At 40.5% G+C, this 18,627-nt stretch overlaps 1 protein-coding gene across 1 annotated transcript in view; it reads right to left on the minus strand.

Moving 5' to 3' along the window:
• ANTXR1 (ANTXR cell adhesion molecule 1) overlaps positions 1–18,627 on the minus strand; it is a 265,829-nt gene that overhangs the window by 116,108 nt on the left and 131,094 nt on the right. The gene's annotated exons all lie outside the window — the stretch shown is intronic.

The raw sequence follows: 18,627 nt of genomic DNA on the forward strand, positions 1-18,627 counted from the left end.
ATAGGCTTTTCCTTGTATGCAGTCCCTTAAATATCCGCAGGCAGCATGGATCTTTTTCTTTTTTTAAAGCAAGATATATACTTTTAAAAATTAACTTTTATTGGAATATAGTTGCTTTACAATTTTGTGTTAGTTTCTGCTGTAGAGCAAAGTGAATCCATGATACATATACATATATCCCCTCTTTTTTTGAATTTCCTTCCCATTTAGATCACCACAGAGGAGTGAGTAGAGTCCCCTAAGCTATACCTGAAGTGCCTACCTTTTTCTCATTTTAAAAAGCATGGTAAAATATATATACACACAGCATTTGCCACTTTAACCATTTGTAAGTGTCCAATTCGGTGGCATTTAGTTCGCTTACCATGTTGTACAACCCATGGATGCATTCTTGGTCCCTTGCTGTTTTTCTTTCTATAAAACTGGCCATGGGCTGTCTCCCTTCCTCTCACAGTTTAAACTCCTATCTAGATACTGATGACTTAACTCTTTATCTCTAGCCTAGATCGCTCTTCATGCTTCAGGGTCATAGTTAGGGTCATTCCACTGTCTGGTAGGTTCTACTGGCACTGCACTGCAAACTCAACAATTCAAGCTGAGCTCACTGTTTCCTTTTTCAAACCAGCTCATTCTCTTCTCCTCATTCAATGATAAGTACTAAGTACTTCCCAGGTGGTGCAGTGATATAGAACCCGCCTGCCAGTGCAGGAGACATAGAGACCTGGGTTTGATCCCTGGGTCGGGAAGATCCCCTGGAGAAGGGAATGGTTACCCACTCCAGTATTCTTGTCTGGAGAATCCATAGACAAAGGAGCCTGTCAGGCTATAGTTCATGGAATTGCAAAGAGTCGGCCACAACAAGTGACTTAGCATGCACGCACCATCTATCAATCCAAGCTGGAAATCTGGAAGTCCATCTCAGTTTTCTCTTTCTTTCTCTCCCCGCTCCCCAAGTTCACACCCTCCTATAAGTACACCTATTCCTTTGACCAGCTAAATACTTCTTGAATCTGGCCTTATCTACTCCTTCTTCAACACTTGATTAGATTTAGAATCTTTTTTTTTTTTTTTTGGCCACTTGTAGTTATCTCTTCACTGGTTTCTCTACCACCAGTCTTGCTACCCAAATTCCATCCTCCACCACGGCTTCTAGAGCTATTGACCTAACATGTTACAACAGCTCTACTGCCCATGAATCTTTAACAGCTCTTCACGGTCAAGAGTTCTTAATATTGGAGAATTTGATGAAAGTGATACAGCCCTTTCCTCAGAAAAGGACACATTCACATTTATAAACAAGCTCACTAATTTTGATCATATTTTCAGAGGGGTCCATCAAGCCCCCAGAATCCATTTACGGGTCCCTCAGTCCACGAGTCCTTAGCTCAAGGTCCTTCACAACTAGGCCCCTCTTTTCTCCAGCCTCCTCCCTCACCACCTCCCTCCTTACACTTCGGGCTTTGACGAAACTCAACCACATGTAGTTCCCTGTAGACCAGCTCTGTTTCTCTCACGGTCTTCTCCCTGAAACACCCTTTCTTCCTTTCATTCCTTGGGCAACTGTTTTTCATCTCTCATGTCTTAGCTAAGTGAGTGAGTGAAGTTGCTTAGTCGTGTCTGACTCTTTGCGACCCCATGGACTGTAGCCTATGACACTCCTCTGTCCATGGGATTTTCCAGGCAAGAGTACTGGAGTGGGTTGCCATGTCCTTCTCCAGAGGATCTTCCTGACCCAGGGATTGAACCCAGGTCTCCTGCATTGTAGGTAGACGCTTTACCATCTGAGCTACTTCCTGACCAGTCTTAGCTAAGGCACCACCCAACTCATTCATACCGTACGTATTTATTGAATACCTACTCTATGCCAGGCCCTCTACAAGCACTGGCATAAAAGATGGATGTGGTCTTTGTAATCACTAACCTTGTAACTGAGAGGGAAACACAGATAAGTAAGTGCTACCACTCAACTCCAAGTTTGGGCTCTCATATCTCTATCTCAGTATCTCCTGTGTATTATAGATATTATATCATTATGTGCTTGTCTCTCACTGAACTAACTATAAGACCCTGGAAGACATAAGTCTGACTTTACTTATCTTTGTGACTGAGATGTAATATCATGTTTCAAACTAAAAGGACTTGTCACTCAAGTATTTATTAGATTGAGAGAAATAAGGATTTGGTAGACTAAGACTTTCCACGGCTAGTGGGCAGCCGAAATGGCACAGTTGCCAATGTTGCCCCAGGTTGCTCACCTCCCCCTCCGTGGTCCTGTCGCTAGAAACAGCTCATCAATCTTACTGCAAAGAGCTTGGGCTTTGGACTCAGTAAAATTTAAAGTCCTAATTCTTTCGCTTATTAATACATAGACTTTAGGTAACTAACCCAGCCTCTCTTAAACTTCCTTTTCTCAATGTGTATGAAATTGCAGTAATTCCTACTTCCCAGGATTGATTCGATATGACATAGGATAAGGTATGTAAAGATCCTGGCACATAGCCATCCTTCAATAAAATGTGACTTTCCTTTCCATTCTTCCCCTTGCTTCTATGCCCAAGCTGTGTTCCTGGTGATGTGCCCAGACTTGGCTCAGGTGAATAAATTTGATTCCTGTGAACAGTCTCTTATAACTGTGACTGGGCTGTGGTGTTGGTGGGTGGTCCCAGGTTACATAGTGGGAAACCACAGGCCTTCAGGTTGCCATTGCAATGTCAAGCAAAGGGAAACACAAGTGAGTGCTCCAATGGTAAATTTAATAGCTTCCATTAAAATCAATCAAACATGAATAGGGGTAAAACACTATCAAATATGATGATTTATTCTTGCTACCTGAGAGGTAATCCGGGCTAGAGGTAATCTGGGCTAATCTGGGATAAAATTGATAGGCACCGAAGATACTGGATTCCTTAACCCATAAATTGGGCAGTACAGGAAAAATACTAGGTGAGAATTACCTCGGCTCTTGTGGGACTCTTTGTAAAAAGCATGTCTATAAAGTAATGAAGCTATTCGTGTATCGAACATAGTAGAACTCCCAGAGAGGAATCTAATTCCCTCCAAACTAGTGACTCTGGATGCTGGAGACTCTCCAGTGATTCAGCCCATGCTCAAAGCAATTCTGAATACCTCCTTTGGAAGTGTTTCTGAAGCTAATTCATAGGCCACGAAAAGAAATTCTGTTATCTTGTAAGCTACGTGTTGCTTTTTATCAGTGAGTTTCCCAATCTGATCACCCAACATTCACCAGACCTGGTTCCCACAAATTTTGGAGCTGTTTTGATATCAAATGATGATGATGTCTTCCTAATTCCTCAACTGAGGATATTCAAATACTGTGCCTTCAGAGTCATGCCAGTTTCATAGCAGGAGTGCAGAAGATAGCTGAAATTTTGAGTCATGTTAAGGATATGGCTTTCCAAGGTAAATATTTTGAAGAAGCAATAATAATTTGGAATGTCAATTCTAGTTTGCTATATATCTTATTACTTTTTGCCTTATTCAAATAATACCAAAAGGCCTTAGACAAGTCACCATTATAATGCAATGAGAAGGGGAAGATTAATGCCACACTCCTACAAACTCAAGCCTTGAGGTCCTTATCATGGAAGGACACTCTGTGTCAAGATTTTCTAGCATCACCTTGATCTTCACTTGCAATGGTGAGGGTGATAATAAGTAGATGTTGGATTCATTCAGCACTTTCCTTTCCATAAAATTCATAGAGCTTGCCAGTCAGAACCAGTTTTTAGAGAATAATGCAGACAAGATGTAGCTCATAAGTACTCAGAATGCCTTAATTCCTGTCAGTGGGCTGTTGAAATAGGATTACAGAAAAAGTAATTTTCAACTACCGACAGTGGAAGAGAAAGACTAATTTCTCATTTCCTCTTTTTGTTCCATTAGCTACAGAGACTTGTCTATTTGCCTTTAATGTAACTATTTATTTAATGTTAATGCATATGCTCAATTGGTCTTAGTGATCATACTTCATATGTTAGTCAGCATCATTATTATCTATTGTCAATAAGCATATCTTCACTATACTGTTAGCTATTGCTTTAGACTATGAACTTGGAAAGGTAGAAGCCATGTTTATGATTTGGGGCCATTGTCGAGAGACAGATGCTTACTACTGGTGACCATGATGATCTAGTCCTTAAGACAATGTCTCTAAACTGCATAATAGGGCTTCCTGGGTGGCTCAGTGGTAAAGAATCTGCCTGGAATGCAGAAGATGTGGGTTCGATTCCTGGGTTGAGAAGGTCCCCTGGAGAAGGAAATTGCAACCCACTCCAGTATTCTTGCCTGGTAAATCCCAGGGACAGAGGATCCTGAAGCGTTACAGTCCATGGGATTACAAACGATTGGACAGGATTGAGTGACAAAATAACAACAAAACTGCAAATATTATCAGGAAACCAACAGACAATTTCCTATTGAATAGTTAACATATGTTCAGCAGTGGGAGACATAGAAAGATGAACAAAGTCAGCCTACAATCTTGGAAGATGTTATCACCATCCAGTGAGAAAGTCACAGAGCTTGCTCAAAGAGCAGCACACATTATGTGCAGTTAATCTCTAAATGATGCTTTAACCCACAGTGCTTGAGCTCAGAGCAGGGGGTGATCAGTGAGGCAACCTGGGGCAGGTCCAGGCAGCCCTTTGCAGACCCTGTGGCTATGGTGAAATTTGGGTAGGTGGAAAGGAGGAGAGGGCATTCCAGAAGAAAAGTGAAATTTGATCAAAGGCACTGAGTAAGGATGGACATTATTTAGAGTGAGGAAATATGAGATACAAATACGGGATCATCATCAAACATTTTTTTAAATCTGTCAGGGATCCAAAATTTGCATTCACAAATTTTAAGGCCGGCAGCTAAAGGCCAACTGAGGTTGCCATGTCGGACTGTACTGTGAAGAGGCTTTGTTAAATATTTACTCTGATGGGTTTGCACCTTTTACATACAGTCTCAAAAGCCTTGAGCTATCTTTTCTAAGTCGATGGATTTGGACAACGCAGATAAAGCAAAAGTGCCTTAACTGCACCTTTTTCATTTTCTTGGCCTGCAAATGAAGCAGTTTTCCTGATGCTGGACGGCATATAAAAGGAACTCAGAAATAGTTTAGTTGTCACTTATTCAAGTGCTTTCTAATTTTTTAAGTCAATGAAACAAAAATATTAAGCCCACTGCTTTGGACACTGGCTAAACTAACATCTGTTCTAGGAACCACCTTTGCAGCCAAGGAATGCTAGTTATGTATTACTTGTGGCACAGACTCTTCTTCTGGGGAGCTATAAATTAAACCACTGACCTCTGAATTTCCTTGGTGCCCTAATGAATAGGTGAGAAGCTGGTTGATTTGCAAAAGGAAGGGTGCTCATGTACCCTGGTGGGACTCTGTCATTCTGTGGGGAGCAGAGGAAAGAGTCTGTTTGCTCTTTGGGGGTGCAGACAATGTAAATCACAACATCCTGGTCAGAAGACATATATGTAAAGACCCCGTGGCAATGTGTGACTTGGTGCATTGTGACTGTAAACTCCGAGCCAGGATAATGTAGCCTGGGTCTGGCTGCTGTCTCCTCTAGTTCTGGGATAGCCTAGTCCACTGGTTTTTGCCAATTTTGGACCATTTAAAGAGTTGGCATTATTTTAGTGTTGGCAGAGAGAAAATGCTCAGAGGCTTTCTCTGTGATTTGGTCGTATTTCCCCAACTATGAATCTGCCCTCCCTCTCTTCCTGCCCCACTCCCTCCACCCCTCTTTTTCCTTTCTCTCCACAAACACACACTTTTTGGATCCTCTTTAAATTGTGCACTTCTTCGTACAATTGTGCCTCTCACAACTGGATTTGCCAATTCAGAATGCTCAACTTAAAAGACTCAATCTTTTGGAATAGCCTCAATGACCCAAGAGCAAACATAAATGCACACACTGGACATTCACTAAACTCGTGTACTTAAGGAATATACTCTCTCTCAGGTTCCTATTCAGAGACTGGGGATTCTTATTTTGTATTCAAAGAAGCTTGGTTGTTTGATATCTGAGCACCCGGAAGCTTCTGTCAAATCAGAAAAGCAGGGGGAAGGGATCTAAAATAGAAGACCAGGAAGTGAGAGGCTAGAAAAAGCAGAACCATAAACTTCAAAAAACAGTGATCAGAAGACATCCCCAGGGGCAAACAGCCACAGAAATCAAGGGTTTCATAGTAATATGGAAAATTTTAGTTCCTGACAGTAATGGCAGAGAGTAAGGGATTTCCCTAACAGTCCAGTGGTTAAGACTTTGCCTTCCAATGCAGGGGGTATGGGTTCAATCCCTGGTTGGGGAGCTAAGATTCTGCATACCTCTTGGCCAACCACAGCCAAAAAACCAAAACATAAAACAGAAGCAATATTGTAACAAATTCAATAAAGACTTTAAAAATGGTCCACATTGAAAAAAAAAGAACTTAAAAAAGAATGGTGGAGAATAAAAGGTAAACACTATCAGTTCAGTTCAGTCACTCAGTCGTGTCCAACTCTTTGCGACCCCATGAATCGCAGCATGCCAGGCCTCCCTGTCCATCACCAACTCCCAGAGATCACCCAAACTCATGTCCATCGAGTCAGTGATGCCATCCAGCCATCTCATCCTCTGTCATCCCCTTCTCCTCCTGCCGCCAATCCCTCCCAGCATCAGAGTCTTTTCCAATGAGTCAACCCTTCGCATGAGGTGGCCAAAGTACTGGAGTTTCAGCTTTAGCATCAGTCCTTCCAAAGAACACCCAAGGCTGATCTCCTTCAGAATGGACTGGTAAACACTATACAACACTTTATAACATTCACTTTGTGTACAAAGGCTTCCATAGGAAGAAAGATCTCGAAGGGAGTGAGTCCAGTTCAATTCAGTTCAGTCGCTCAGTCATGTCCGACTCTTTGCGACCCCATGAAGGGAGTGAGGGATGAGCTCAACTGGCATATGTTTTCTTTGTTCCCTTAGTAAATGATCTCATTCTAGCACAGCCTGAACCCGTGACAGAAGGGAGTGTGTGTGCCCCTCAACCAGAACTGGGGGCTTCTTTGGTGGCTCAGATAGTAAAGAATCTGCCTGCAGTGCTGGAGAACTGGGTTAGATCCCTGGGTCAGAACAATCCCCTGGAGAAGGAAATGGCTACCTACTTCAGTATTTCTGCCTGGAGAATTCCATGGACAGAGGAGCCTGGTGAGCTATAGTCCATGGAATTGCAAAGAGTCAGACATGACAGAGCAACTAACACTTTTCATCCAGAACTGACCAGTGAGAACACAGTTCTTTGAATACATGTTTATTCTTTTACCTCCCTCCCCCACAATTCTGGGAGAGGGCAATGGCAACCCGCTCCAGTACTCTTGCCCGGGAAATCCCACAGATGGAGGAGCCTGGTGGGCTACAGTCCATGGGGTCTCTAGGAGTCGGATACGACTGAGTGACTTCACTTTCACTTTTCACTTTCATGTACTGGAGAAGGAAATGGCAACCCACTCCAATATTCTTGCCTGGAGGCTCCCAGGGACGGAGGAGCCTGGTGGGCTGCCGTTTATGGGGTTGCACAGAGTCGGACACGACAGATGTGACTTGGCAGCAGCAGCTACAACTCTGTTTTCTATTTTGTTTTCTATTCTCTTACTTTATTGTTTTTGTTCTATTTTTGGAGGGGCTTACTCTATTGTTCCTCTGTAATGGTTTGAGCTCAAAGCTTGGCTAATCAACTTATGCCTTTCTTCTTTTCTCACATAGATATTTAAGGATACACATTTCTGTCTAAGACTCACTTTAGCTGTGTTCCACAAGTTTTGGTATGAGGAATATTTATAATCGACTGCTTTATTTGCTAATTTCTATTATGATTTTAATTTGACTTATAAAGATTTAAATGGTTTATTTGAAACTGCACAAGCACATGAGATCTTTCTATACACAGTAAGCCCTGCAGCAGCACTATGAAGATGTCATGGATTTGGCTGTAAAGTGGTTGGCGATCAGCTCCTTCCCTCTGCCTGCCCCCAACTCTCCAGAGGAGAAAGGATAGAGTTCTCATTTTCACTGTTGGTAGGGATGAGATGGGGAGAGGAAATGAAAAATAAGTTTTGCTCAGCACATGTTTCATCATCTTTACTTTGGGTATAGCACAGACTGCTGGGAAACATTTTAATAACCTTAAGATGCATCCATTGTAGGATGACTCATTATTTTATGAGCCGTTAGGGAAAAACACTATGAGATTATGATACATTAATCTCTGAAAATTTCCAATTTCAGAGATATGTTTCTTAAAATTTATGGAATAATGGTGTTTTTCATTAATCTGTATAGCCCTCATTTTATGCAAAAATGTTATGAAACATTTTGCTGTAGCATTACTGTGTGTCCACTAGATCATGTTTTACTGCATGATTTAAATCTTTTTTTTTTTTTTGGTATTTATTCTTCTTGCAAAGAAATAGAAGAAAACAATAGAATGGGAAAGACTAGAGATCTCTTCAAGAAAATTAGAGATACCATGGGAACATATCATGCAAAGATGGGCTCAATAGAGAATAGAAATGGTATGAACCTCACAGAAGCAGAAGATATAAGAAGAAGTGGCAGGAATACATAGAAAAACTGTACAAAAAAGATCCTCATGATCCAGATAACCACAATGGTGTGATCACTCACCTAGAGCCAGACATCCTGGAATGCAAAGTCAAATGGGCCTTAGGAAGCATCATTATGAACAAAGCTAGTGGAGGTGATGGAATTCCAGTTGAGCTAACTTAAATCCTAAAAGATGATGCTGTGAAAGTGCTTCACTCAATATGCCAGCAAATTTGGAAAACTCAGCAGTGGCCACAGGACTGGAAAAGGTTAGATTTCATTCCAATCCCAAAGAAGGGCAATGCCAAAGAATGTTCAAACTACTGCACAGTGGCACTCATCTCCCATGCTAGCAAAGTAATGCTCAAAATTCTCCAAGCCAGGCTTCAACAGTATGTGAACCGTGAACTTCCAGATGCTCAAGATGGATTTAGAAAGGGGAGAGGAACCATAGATCAAATTGCCAACATCCGTTGGATCATAAAAAAAAGCAAGAGAATTCCAGAAAGACATCTACATCAAAGCCTTTGACTGTGTAGATCACAACAAACTGTGGAAAATTCTTTAAGAGATGGGAATACCAGACTACCCTACCTGCCTCCTGAGAAATCTGTATACAGGCCAAGAAGCAACAGTTAGAACCGGACATGGAACAACAGACTGATTCCAAACTGGGAAAGGAGTACGTCAAGGCTGTATATTGTCACCTTGCTTATTTAACTTCTATGCAGAGTGTGTGTGTTAGTTGCTCAGTCGTGCCCGACTCTTTGTGACCCCATGGACTGCAATCTACCAGGTTCCTATGTCCATGAGATTTTCCAGGCAAGGATTCTGGAGTGGGTTGCCATTTCCTTCTCCAGGGGATCTTCCCAACCCAGGGATTGAACCCAGGTCTCCTGCACTGCAGGCAAATTCTTTACCGACTGAGCTACAAGGGAAGCAGAGAACATCATGTGAAATGCTGGGCTGAATGAAGTACAAGCTGGAATCAAGATTGCCGGGAGAAATACCAGTAACCTCAGATATGCAGATGACACCACCCTTATGGCAGAAAGTGAAGAGGAGCTAAAAAGCCTCTTGATGAAAGTGAAAGAGGAGAGTGAAAAAGCTGGCTTAAAATTTAACATTCAAAAAATAAAGATCATGGCATTGGGTCCCATCCCTTCATGGCAAATAGATGGGAAAACAATGGAAACAGTGACAGACTTTATTTTCTTGGGCTCCAAAATCACAGCAGATGGTGACTGCAGCCATGAAATTAAAAGACGCTTGCTTCTTGGAAGAAAAGCTATGACCAACTTAGACAGTATATTAAAAAGTAGAGCCATTACTTTGCTGACAAAGGTCCGTCTAGTCAAAGCTATGGTTTTTTCAGTAGTCACACATGGATGTGAGAGCTGGACCATAGAGAAAGCTGAGTGCCCAAGAATCGATGCTTCTCAACTGTGGTGTGAGAGAAGACGACTGCAAGATCAAACCAGTCCATCCTAAAGGAAATCAGTCCTGAATATTCACTGGAAGGACTGATGCTAAAGCTGAAACTCCAATCCTTTGGTCACCTGATGTGAAGAACTGACTCATTGGAAAAGACCCTGATGCTGGGAAAGATTGATGGCAGGAGGAGAAGGGGAGAACAGAGGATGAGATGGCTGGATGGGATCATCAACTTGATGGACATGAGTTTGAGCAAGCTCCAGGAGTTGGTGATAGACAGGGAGGCCTGGCATGCTCCAGTCCATGGCGTCACAAAGAGTTGGATATGACTGAGTGACTGAGTGACTGAACTGAACTGAACTGATTCCTTTGGCTGCTTGACCTATTAATTACTGAGAGAACTGTTTTTAAATATCCTATTGTGATGGTAGATTTATCAATTTCTCTTCGTAACCTGGTCAGCTTTTGCCTCATATATGTTGAGGATATGTCATGAAGTACAGGCTAGAATTATACTTCCTAGGTTAATGGTTCCTTTTAACATTATGTAATGGTACTCTTTTTATCAATAAAGATTTTTAGCTAAAAAGTTTAACTTTAATATAGCTATATTAACTTTATTTTGGTATTCCTTTGATATAATTTTTCTCATACTTTTATTTTTAGCCTTTGTGCCCTTTTATTTTGTTGAATGCATGCTTTATTATAAATAAAATATAGCAGAATATATTTTAAACACAATATATCAGTCTGTGTTTTTTAACTGCTGGGTTTGGTCCTTTATATATTTATCTTGGTTATGGATTAGTATTTGGACTTCTTATTTCTAAAAATAAATATTACCATCTTGCTATGTGCTTATCTGAATTTCCTCAAGTATAGATTCAGAAAAATCCTTTTTTTTCCCCTCATTTACTCTCAAAACAAGGAAATTTCAAACTTAGGGCAAACATTCTTTAAAATGCCTTGAGATAAAAATACTGAAAGTCAATTCCTCAAACATCCAAGAAAAACAAATCAGCACAATCCTCCAAAACATATTTGAAAAGATTCTTATGTATACAAGGGTTATCAAAATAGAGATGCCGCCAAACTATTTTTATTTCAGTTCATAAACAACATCTGACATCTGAGTTTGGCATTCTGATACTCCTGTGGTCTTTCAGCCTTTCTAATGACAGTACAAGAAACCATAGCTCATCTTGTTAAAATAATAATAATACTCGGATATTGTAAAAAAAAAAAATCCTTGAATTATATATATCTCTACTAAGGCCAGCTAATAAATAGATGAGACTGATTTGTGACTAGTGTATATTGTTTGTAAATGAGATGGTGTGTTTGAAGTTATTTGAAAACAAATATTTCTTGGGAGGAGCTTTAAGCTCACTTTAATCTGAAATATAATCTCACTTGTATCAGGCGGAGGTTGGCTAGTTTGAACCACACTAAGAGAAACTATCTCCAGTGTCACCAACAAAAGTCTTCCATTTATTTTCAAAATATAAAAGCCAAACTCATTTGTTATACCATATAGGACTGATAATATTTGCCTTAGTCTTTCACTAGATCACTTTTAGTTCCAGAATTTCAGACTTTCAGCATTGGAAGAAGTCTGAAAGTTTTTCTAGTCCAATTGCCTATCTGATGCATGAATGGCCTTTACATAATTCTGCCAGGTTATCAAGTTGCCTGGACTTGAATATAACCACAATGGGGAGTTGACTCCCACTTGTACAGAGCACTCAATCAGAAAGACCGTTTACAAAACTGAGCCACAAACTATCCATCAGCCTACTCTGCTCCACTCTTTGTAACCTCATGGACTGTAGCCTGCCAGGCTCCTCTGTCCATGGGATTCTCCAGGCAAGAATACTGGAGTGGGTTACCATTCCCTTCTCCAGGGGATCCTCTTGACTCAAGAATCGAACCTGGGTCTCCCACAATGTAGGCAGATTCTTTATCATCTGAACCACCAGGGAAGCCCCATTCTACTCCTTAGATATACACAATAAAAGCAGATGTACCTCAGGAGAGCCCAGCCCTTGAAATATTGAAAATGTCTATCAAATCTTTCTTTATATCTTTGGTCTCAATTCTATAGATTAGTCTATATGATTTATCATACTTGGAAATCTTTTTTCACATATTCAGTTTTTTGAGGTTCTCCTTTGTAGTGTCCTTACTATTTAATATGATACTTGAAAGATGTTCCTTCAGCAAGTTGAAAGGTTCTATCACTTCCTTAGGCTCAGATACCATTTTTCTGTTAATTCAACCAGAAGTCAGAGACTCTGTCACCACGCTGATTCTTAGAGAACCTATAACATCAGCCTAAGGAAGCTAACATTGGGTATCTATTCTGTACTAGGACCACTGCCAGCTGTTTAAGGCCTGGGATTTTAGCCACACTGATCTGATCCCAAAGTTCATGGTGGTTCCTACTTTTCTCCCTCAACTAAGTCTTTCCTTTGTACTTTGCTAAGCCACATCTTTCACAGGACATATCACCTATAATTACAGCGATAAGAAAGTAAAAGCCATCCTTTTTCAGGGGCTGATTATGAAGACACTAATGAATCACTTTTTCAGGGGCTGATTATGAAGACACTAATGAATCACTTGCAGCCCTAGGGCTGTGGATTGGTCATTCTTGGAACAAAGTTTCTTTCACCTCATATAATGGAACACTAAACTGGAGCCTGTTCCTTTCCAAATGACCAAGTTATAAATCAGGGACATCCAGATAAATAATATTTTGCTAAAAGACTTGGAATAAACAAATGCTGAATTAATCTTCCAAAAATATTGCCTTGTTCTTCCTTTGAATGGTTTCCCATCACCTGGACTCCATCTTTTGTCATTCAAACCCTCTGCAAAGTCAGTCTCCTATTTCGCCTCCAACCTTGACACCCCTTATTCTTCCAGGATAGGAATTCGTCACCCTATGTGAAGACATGGGGTCTAAATGGATAAGGAGAAAGGTGGACACGGTAGTGAGCTGTACAGACAGTGGAATGATGTCAGGGTGAAGAATCTATAAGCAAAACTGGAGTGTGGGGCTTGGTCCTGCCCTTCTCCACTGGTTGTTTGGAAGGGACTTGTCTTCTCCATGAGTCTTTTCCTGTAATTGAGAAATATAATTGGGGAGAAATAAAAATAGGGGAGGGTCTTGTTGGGAAAAAGACACTCTGAGCTGAGTACATAATGAGCTGTCTACATGTTATTCTTGAAGTTCTAGAATTTGTCCAGCTCCCTTTTGCAGGAAGACATGAATGCCTTCTTAAGTAATTGAGAATTAGGGTTAGGGCTAGAACCTGGTAACCCACTAGGACCATTAAGTGGACTCTCCCCAAAGTGTGAGTGCTTGTGTCAATTTACTTATCCACAGGCCTGGGTGGAGGCTCACGTCTTTGGAATAGACAAAGAATTTCTGGATACCCTGTGGTATTTGTCTTTTGCACCCCCAAATACAATATCTACCTTTTATACCACCAAATAGCATTTACCTCTTGGAGTATGTATTCTGCCTTGATAACTAGTTTGTATGCTTCTGGAGGGCAAAGACAGGCTATGCGCTTCTCTGAGACCCCAAAACTTGGACCACAGTACTATTTCATACATGCTGGTCCCAGTCTTTGGCTCTGTTCACCATCAGCAACTGCTTCTCTACTACTTTCCTTAATGAAGAGGCCCACATGCTTATTACAGCTGCTGGTATGAATTAGTTACTTCAAGGAGAGCTACCTATTTTGATTAATGGACTGTTTTGTTTATCTTGGAAAAGAAATAGAAGAAAAGAGACTTCTCTGATTTCTACTTTTTCTGAAGAGTGAGCATTAGTTTTTTATTATGTTGGAAGGCGAGATTGCCACTCAGCACAAGGTTCTGGATTCATTCCCTACCAGGCTGGTGAAATTCAAGAAATTTTGGCAAGGGCAGTCATGCCAACTGTCTGTTTACCTACATAGTTATACAACTACAAAGCTGGGCTGGATTTTTATTTTCCTAAGTTATTTCAAAGCAATTAGTAACAGAATTGAACTGACTTAAAAAATGAACCCAGGAAGTTGCTAAGAATAGAACTCTGCAGACAAGGTTGGAAGATGGCCCCTGACCTCCATCTGAAGCCTCTCTTTGCTGCAGCCACCGGAGCATTCTTCTGTGGGCTCCAGCACACTGTCTTCTGAGCTAGCCCTAATCAAGGCTGCCTGTGCAACCTCAACCTTCACTGGCAGCATCCAGATTATTTAAGTTACCATCGCCTTGGTTTCTGGTGAAAGTCGCTCAGTTGTGTCTGACCTTTTGTGACCCCATGGACTATATAGTCCATGGAATTCTCCAGGCCAGAATACTGGAGTGGGTAGCCTTTCCCTTCTCCAGGGGATCCTCCCAAACCAGGGATCGAACCCAGGTCTCCTGCATAGGAGTCAGATTCTTTACTAGCAGAGCTACAAGGGCCCTTGGTTTCTGGTATTTCAAGGCAAACTCAGGCCATGCCAGTTTTCCTACGACACTGCTCTCCTCTAGATTTTTTTTTGAAGATGAAAAATATTATTTCCTAAATGAGGAGATATTGGAATTCAACATCAAAACAGCATTCTGTATTATACTTAAAGTAAACACTATAGAGAAAAAATCCAAATAAGGAAGGCTTCTCCAGTCGGTCCCAGTTATCTCTATCTTCTCTCCTAACATCCCATCCCAACTAACCACAGCCACATGGGCCTCAAACACATCTTCACCCAGGCCATACCCTGAGCAAATTTATCATCTTTCCTGCGAATCAATCCTTCTTTAACTCCCCAGACACTCCACTTCACGGTATCACTGGGCATTGCTCATTTCTCAATTAAAGTACTTATGTCAAATTGCAAATCTTTGCAGTACTTGTCTGTTTCCCATGCATTATCTTTGTGTTCCTTGGACTTAGCAAATGTAGTTGCTTAGATTCTGTATCAGTCGCAATGGTTTTTCAGCTTTATGCTGTAGATCCTCATGTGCCAGAGCCTGCCCTGAATCTTGATCTTGATAGCACACACACACATTTTTTTCTCACTCTTTTTCTGGGAAAAATGCCATTAGTTTGGGAAAAGAACAGTCTCAATTCATGAAAATCTGAAGAATAAAATCATTTAAAAACCCTTGGGAAACAAATTGGTACTATGTTCATCCATATAAAAGTCAAATATACTCCAAACCCCAGTGAGTTGTGGCTATCTCAGGGCACGCTGGAGGATCTAGGCTGTCAGAAAATTCTGAGCTTGCAGCTCTCATCTGTATGAAATGGTACCTCCTCTGTTAAGACGCTTTCAGACATGCTGGGTGTGATAGTATCTTTTAAATTTTAATACTAGAAGTTTTCTATGTGGTAATGATGCATCAAATTTAGTTAATACTTGTTTTAACTCATTCTTCTAAATAGTCTAAATAGTCCCCTTATGTTACTCCATGATCCATTTACTGATAAAACTTTTTTTTTTCAAAAATAGTGAACATTAACAGATACACACCATTATGTATAAAATAGATAAACAAGATTTACTGTATAGCACAGAGTACTATATTCCATATCTTGCAGCAACCTAAAATGGAAAAGAATTTGAAAAATTATAAATATGTATATGTAAAACTGAATCACTTTGCTGTACACTCGACACTTGCACAATATTATAAATGAACTATACAAAAAATATTGAAGAAACTGCAGCTTAACCCAGTTTGACTTATCACCAGATCTAATTTACTGGTGCTGCTTTCCCTCATTATGCAGGCAACATCTTCAGTCTTTCCAAGCCTTCCTAAGGAACAGGCTTATCATGGACTCAGAAGGAAGCATACTTCTTAATCAGGGGAAAATAGCCTGTTTATAAATAATGAACAGCAAATCTTTTAATGAGATAGTCCATTAGAGTTTTACTCGGCAAGGAGACAGAATGTCAATGAACTAACAGCTGTCACTTTTTAAACTTTACAAGACAGACACTGAGACAGGCTCAGATTAACTTGCCCAAGATCACTGTAGGAAATGGAAGGGCTAGAACCTGAAATTAGGATTTTTGACTCAATATTATTCTTAATTCTTCCATTATGCTGTAATCATAGAATATTTGTTCTGGTTTTGATGCCTTAGGGTTAAGTCTGTTGCATTTTTATTTTAATTCAAAAATTTTCTCTGAATAGGAACTGACATGAGTCCTCTCAGATTTACTCAGCCTTGTCACTGTGGGGCTTCCCTGGTGGCTCAGTGGGTAAAGGATCAGCCTGCAATGCAGGAGACACAGGAGACGTGGGTTTGATCCCTGGATCAGGAAGATCTGCAGGAGGAGGGTATGGCAACCTACTCCAGTATTCTTTCCTGGAAAATTCCATGGACAGAGGAGCCTGGTGGGCTATAGTCCATGGGGTTGCAAAGAGTCAGACACGACTGAGTGACTGAGCATCCTCACATTCACACCACTGTAGCCAGGCTATTGTTCATATAAATTAGGAGGAAAGAGAGACTGTCCACGGAGTGTTGATTTTAGACTTTTATGTCTAACTTTAGGTCTCCTCTTCAAAGACTGTGATTCTCCAACCTGGAAACCAACACTAATCAAATTCTAATAGTTAATAGTGAGGCCACACTGTTGATCACCAGGTGATCAAGGGTGCGGAGTGCACATCCTAGGAAAGTAGTTGGCAAACTGAGAGATGGACCTCAATTAGAAGGCACCAGATATTGATACAAAATAAGAGAAAAAAAAAGTCATGTTTCCTGGGAGGGGCCATGAACAAACTATGCTCATGGCTGTATCTAGTCCTGCTCAGGTTGGCTTCACTTTAGCGGAAGGCCACCTTCCACTGCTCACCTGTTATTATCATTTTTCAAGCCACTGCTTGGGTTTTGTCTCCTTTATGAAGCCCTCATGACTCTTCGTGGATTCTCCCCTTTTTCTCTACTCTGAAATCCTACAGCATTTATACACCTGGCTCCCACAACCTTGTTCTTTATTACATACTCTTTTATGAGTTTGTTGGACTCACGTCTCAAAATGGATTTTAAGTTCCTTAAGGACAGCGACTTGTAAAATGTAAATGGAGCACCAGAGACACAGGAAAAATGTGAGAAATACTTGTTGGATGATTCTCTGATTTTTGTACACTTCAGGTGGAAAATTATACAATTTTAAGGTTATTTACATAAAAGAAGACAATCTTTCATAAAAAGTTCTGGTAAGGTCCTAAATTTGCTTGCATTGTTATCAAAATGACACATTGTTTTTTGCTATTTCCCCTAGAGCAGTACATTTTGGTGATTTTTCTCAACCTATTTCTAGAGTTGGGGAAAAAAAAGGAGGCTGGCGAAGACTCTTAGAGATGGGGTGTATTCAAATATGCTGGGAAGAGAGAGCTTTGGATCTTTGACCATTTTCTATAGTCATGGAGCTCAACAAAGTTTACCATTTGTATAGGAATCTTTTAGTTCTTGGATGGAAAAATGTCTTTCCTGTAAAACTTCATGGAATTTCTGCTCCTGGCAGAGGCAACAGTTATTCATTGCAGATCTTGAAAACTTGTGACACGGTTGTCCAAATGGGCACCAAATAAAGCGAGAAAAGAACAGGTTCAACTACATATTTTAAAATTATTTTTGGTTCCAGGGGATGGACTGGGCAGGCTGCAACTGGCACTGACAAGACTAACCCTTTACTCAGACCCAAGGGATCATTTTTGATCTAAAAACCTTGTCCTCCAAACCAGCTGCCCAAGAAACGAAGGGAAGTCCAAGACCTTACTTCATATTCTGGAGGACCACCCACTCCACTTGTATCTCTATTTGTCCAGTGATGGCTTTAGTCTTTTTAATTTGAGCTTCTACAGGACCTGCTGGGGACTGGGGTTGAATATTTCACTATAGGTCCTCTTCTCTGGATGATTTTGGCCAACTTGTCTGTCCCCTTGCAATCACTTGGGTTTGATCAAGCGACAAACATGTCCTCATAGGACTACATGTTGTGTTGAAAGAGTTGTTACATTGGGACTCTGAAGTGAGGAGCAACTCCTTGGGAAAAATCTCCAATTAGGTCCATCATTTTGACTAAGCTTCAACTATAATAACAACTAACATTTATTGAACACTTACTACAGGCCAGGCCTTCTGCTAAGCTCTTTACATAATCATTTCATTTAATACTCACAATACTGCTAAGGCATGGAAACTATTATTATTCTGATTTTACAGATTAGGAAGTTGGGGTCCTGAGGGGCTAAATAACTCAGTCAAGGCCACAGGACTAGTGGACAAAAAAACTGATATGATTCCTCCTTTGCCTCAGATCCTCTCTGGCTTTATAGCCTTCCTGTCAACTGAGGGCTACTCCTTGGCCAAAGCCCTCTGGACCATCCTTTTTTTTTTTTTTTTAATTATTTACTTAACTATATTTATTTTACAATGTTGTGTTAGTTTCTGGTGTACAGCACAGTGATTTAGTTATATTTATATATGAGTATATAGACTATTTTTCATATTCTTTCCATTATGGTTTATTATAGGATATGGAATTTAGTTCTGTCTGCTATATAGTAGGACCTTGTTATATATCTATTAAATATA

The sequence above is a fragment of the Ovis canadensis genome, chromosome 3 (assembly GCF_042477335.2).
Source record: "Ovis canadensis isolate MfBH-ARS-UI-01 breed Bighorn chromosome 3, ARS-UI_OviCan_v2, whole genome shotgun sequence".
NCBI lineage: Eukaryota > Metazoa > Chordata > Mammalia > Artiodactyla > Bovidae > Ovis > Ovis canadensis.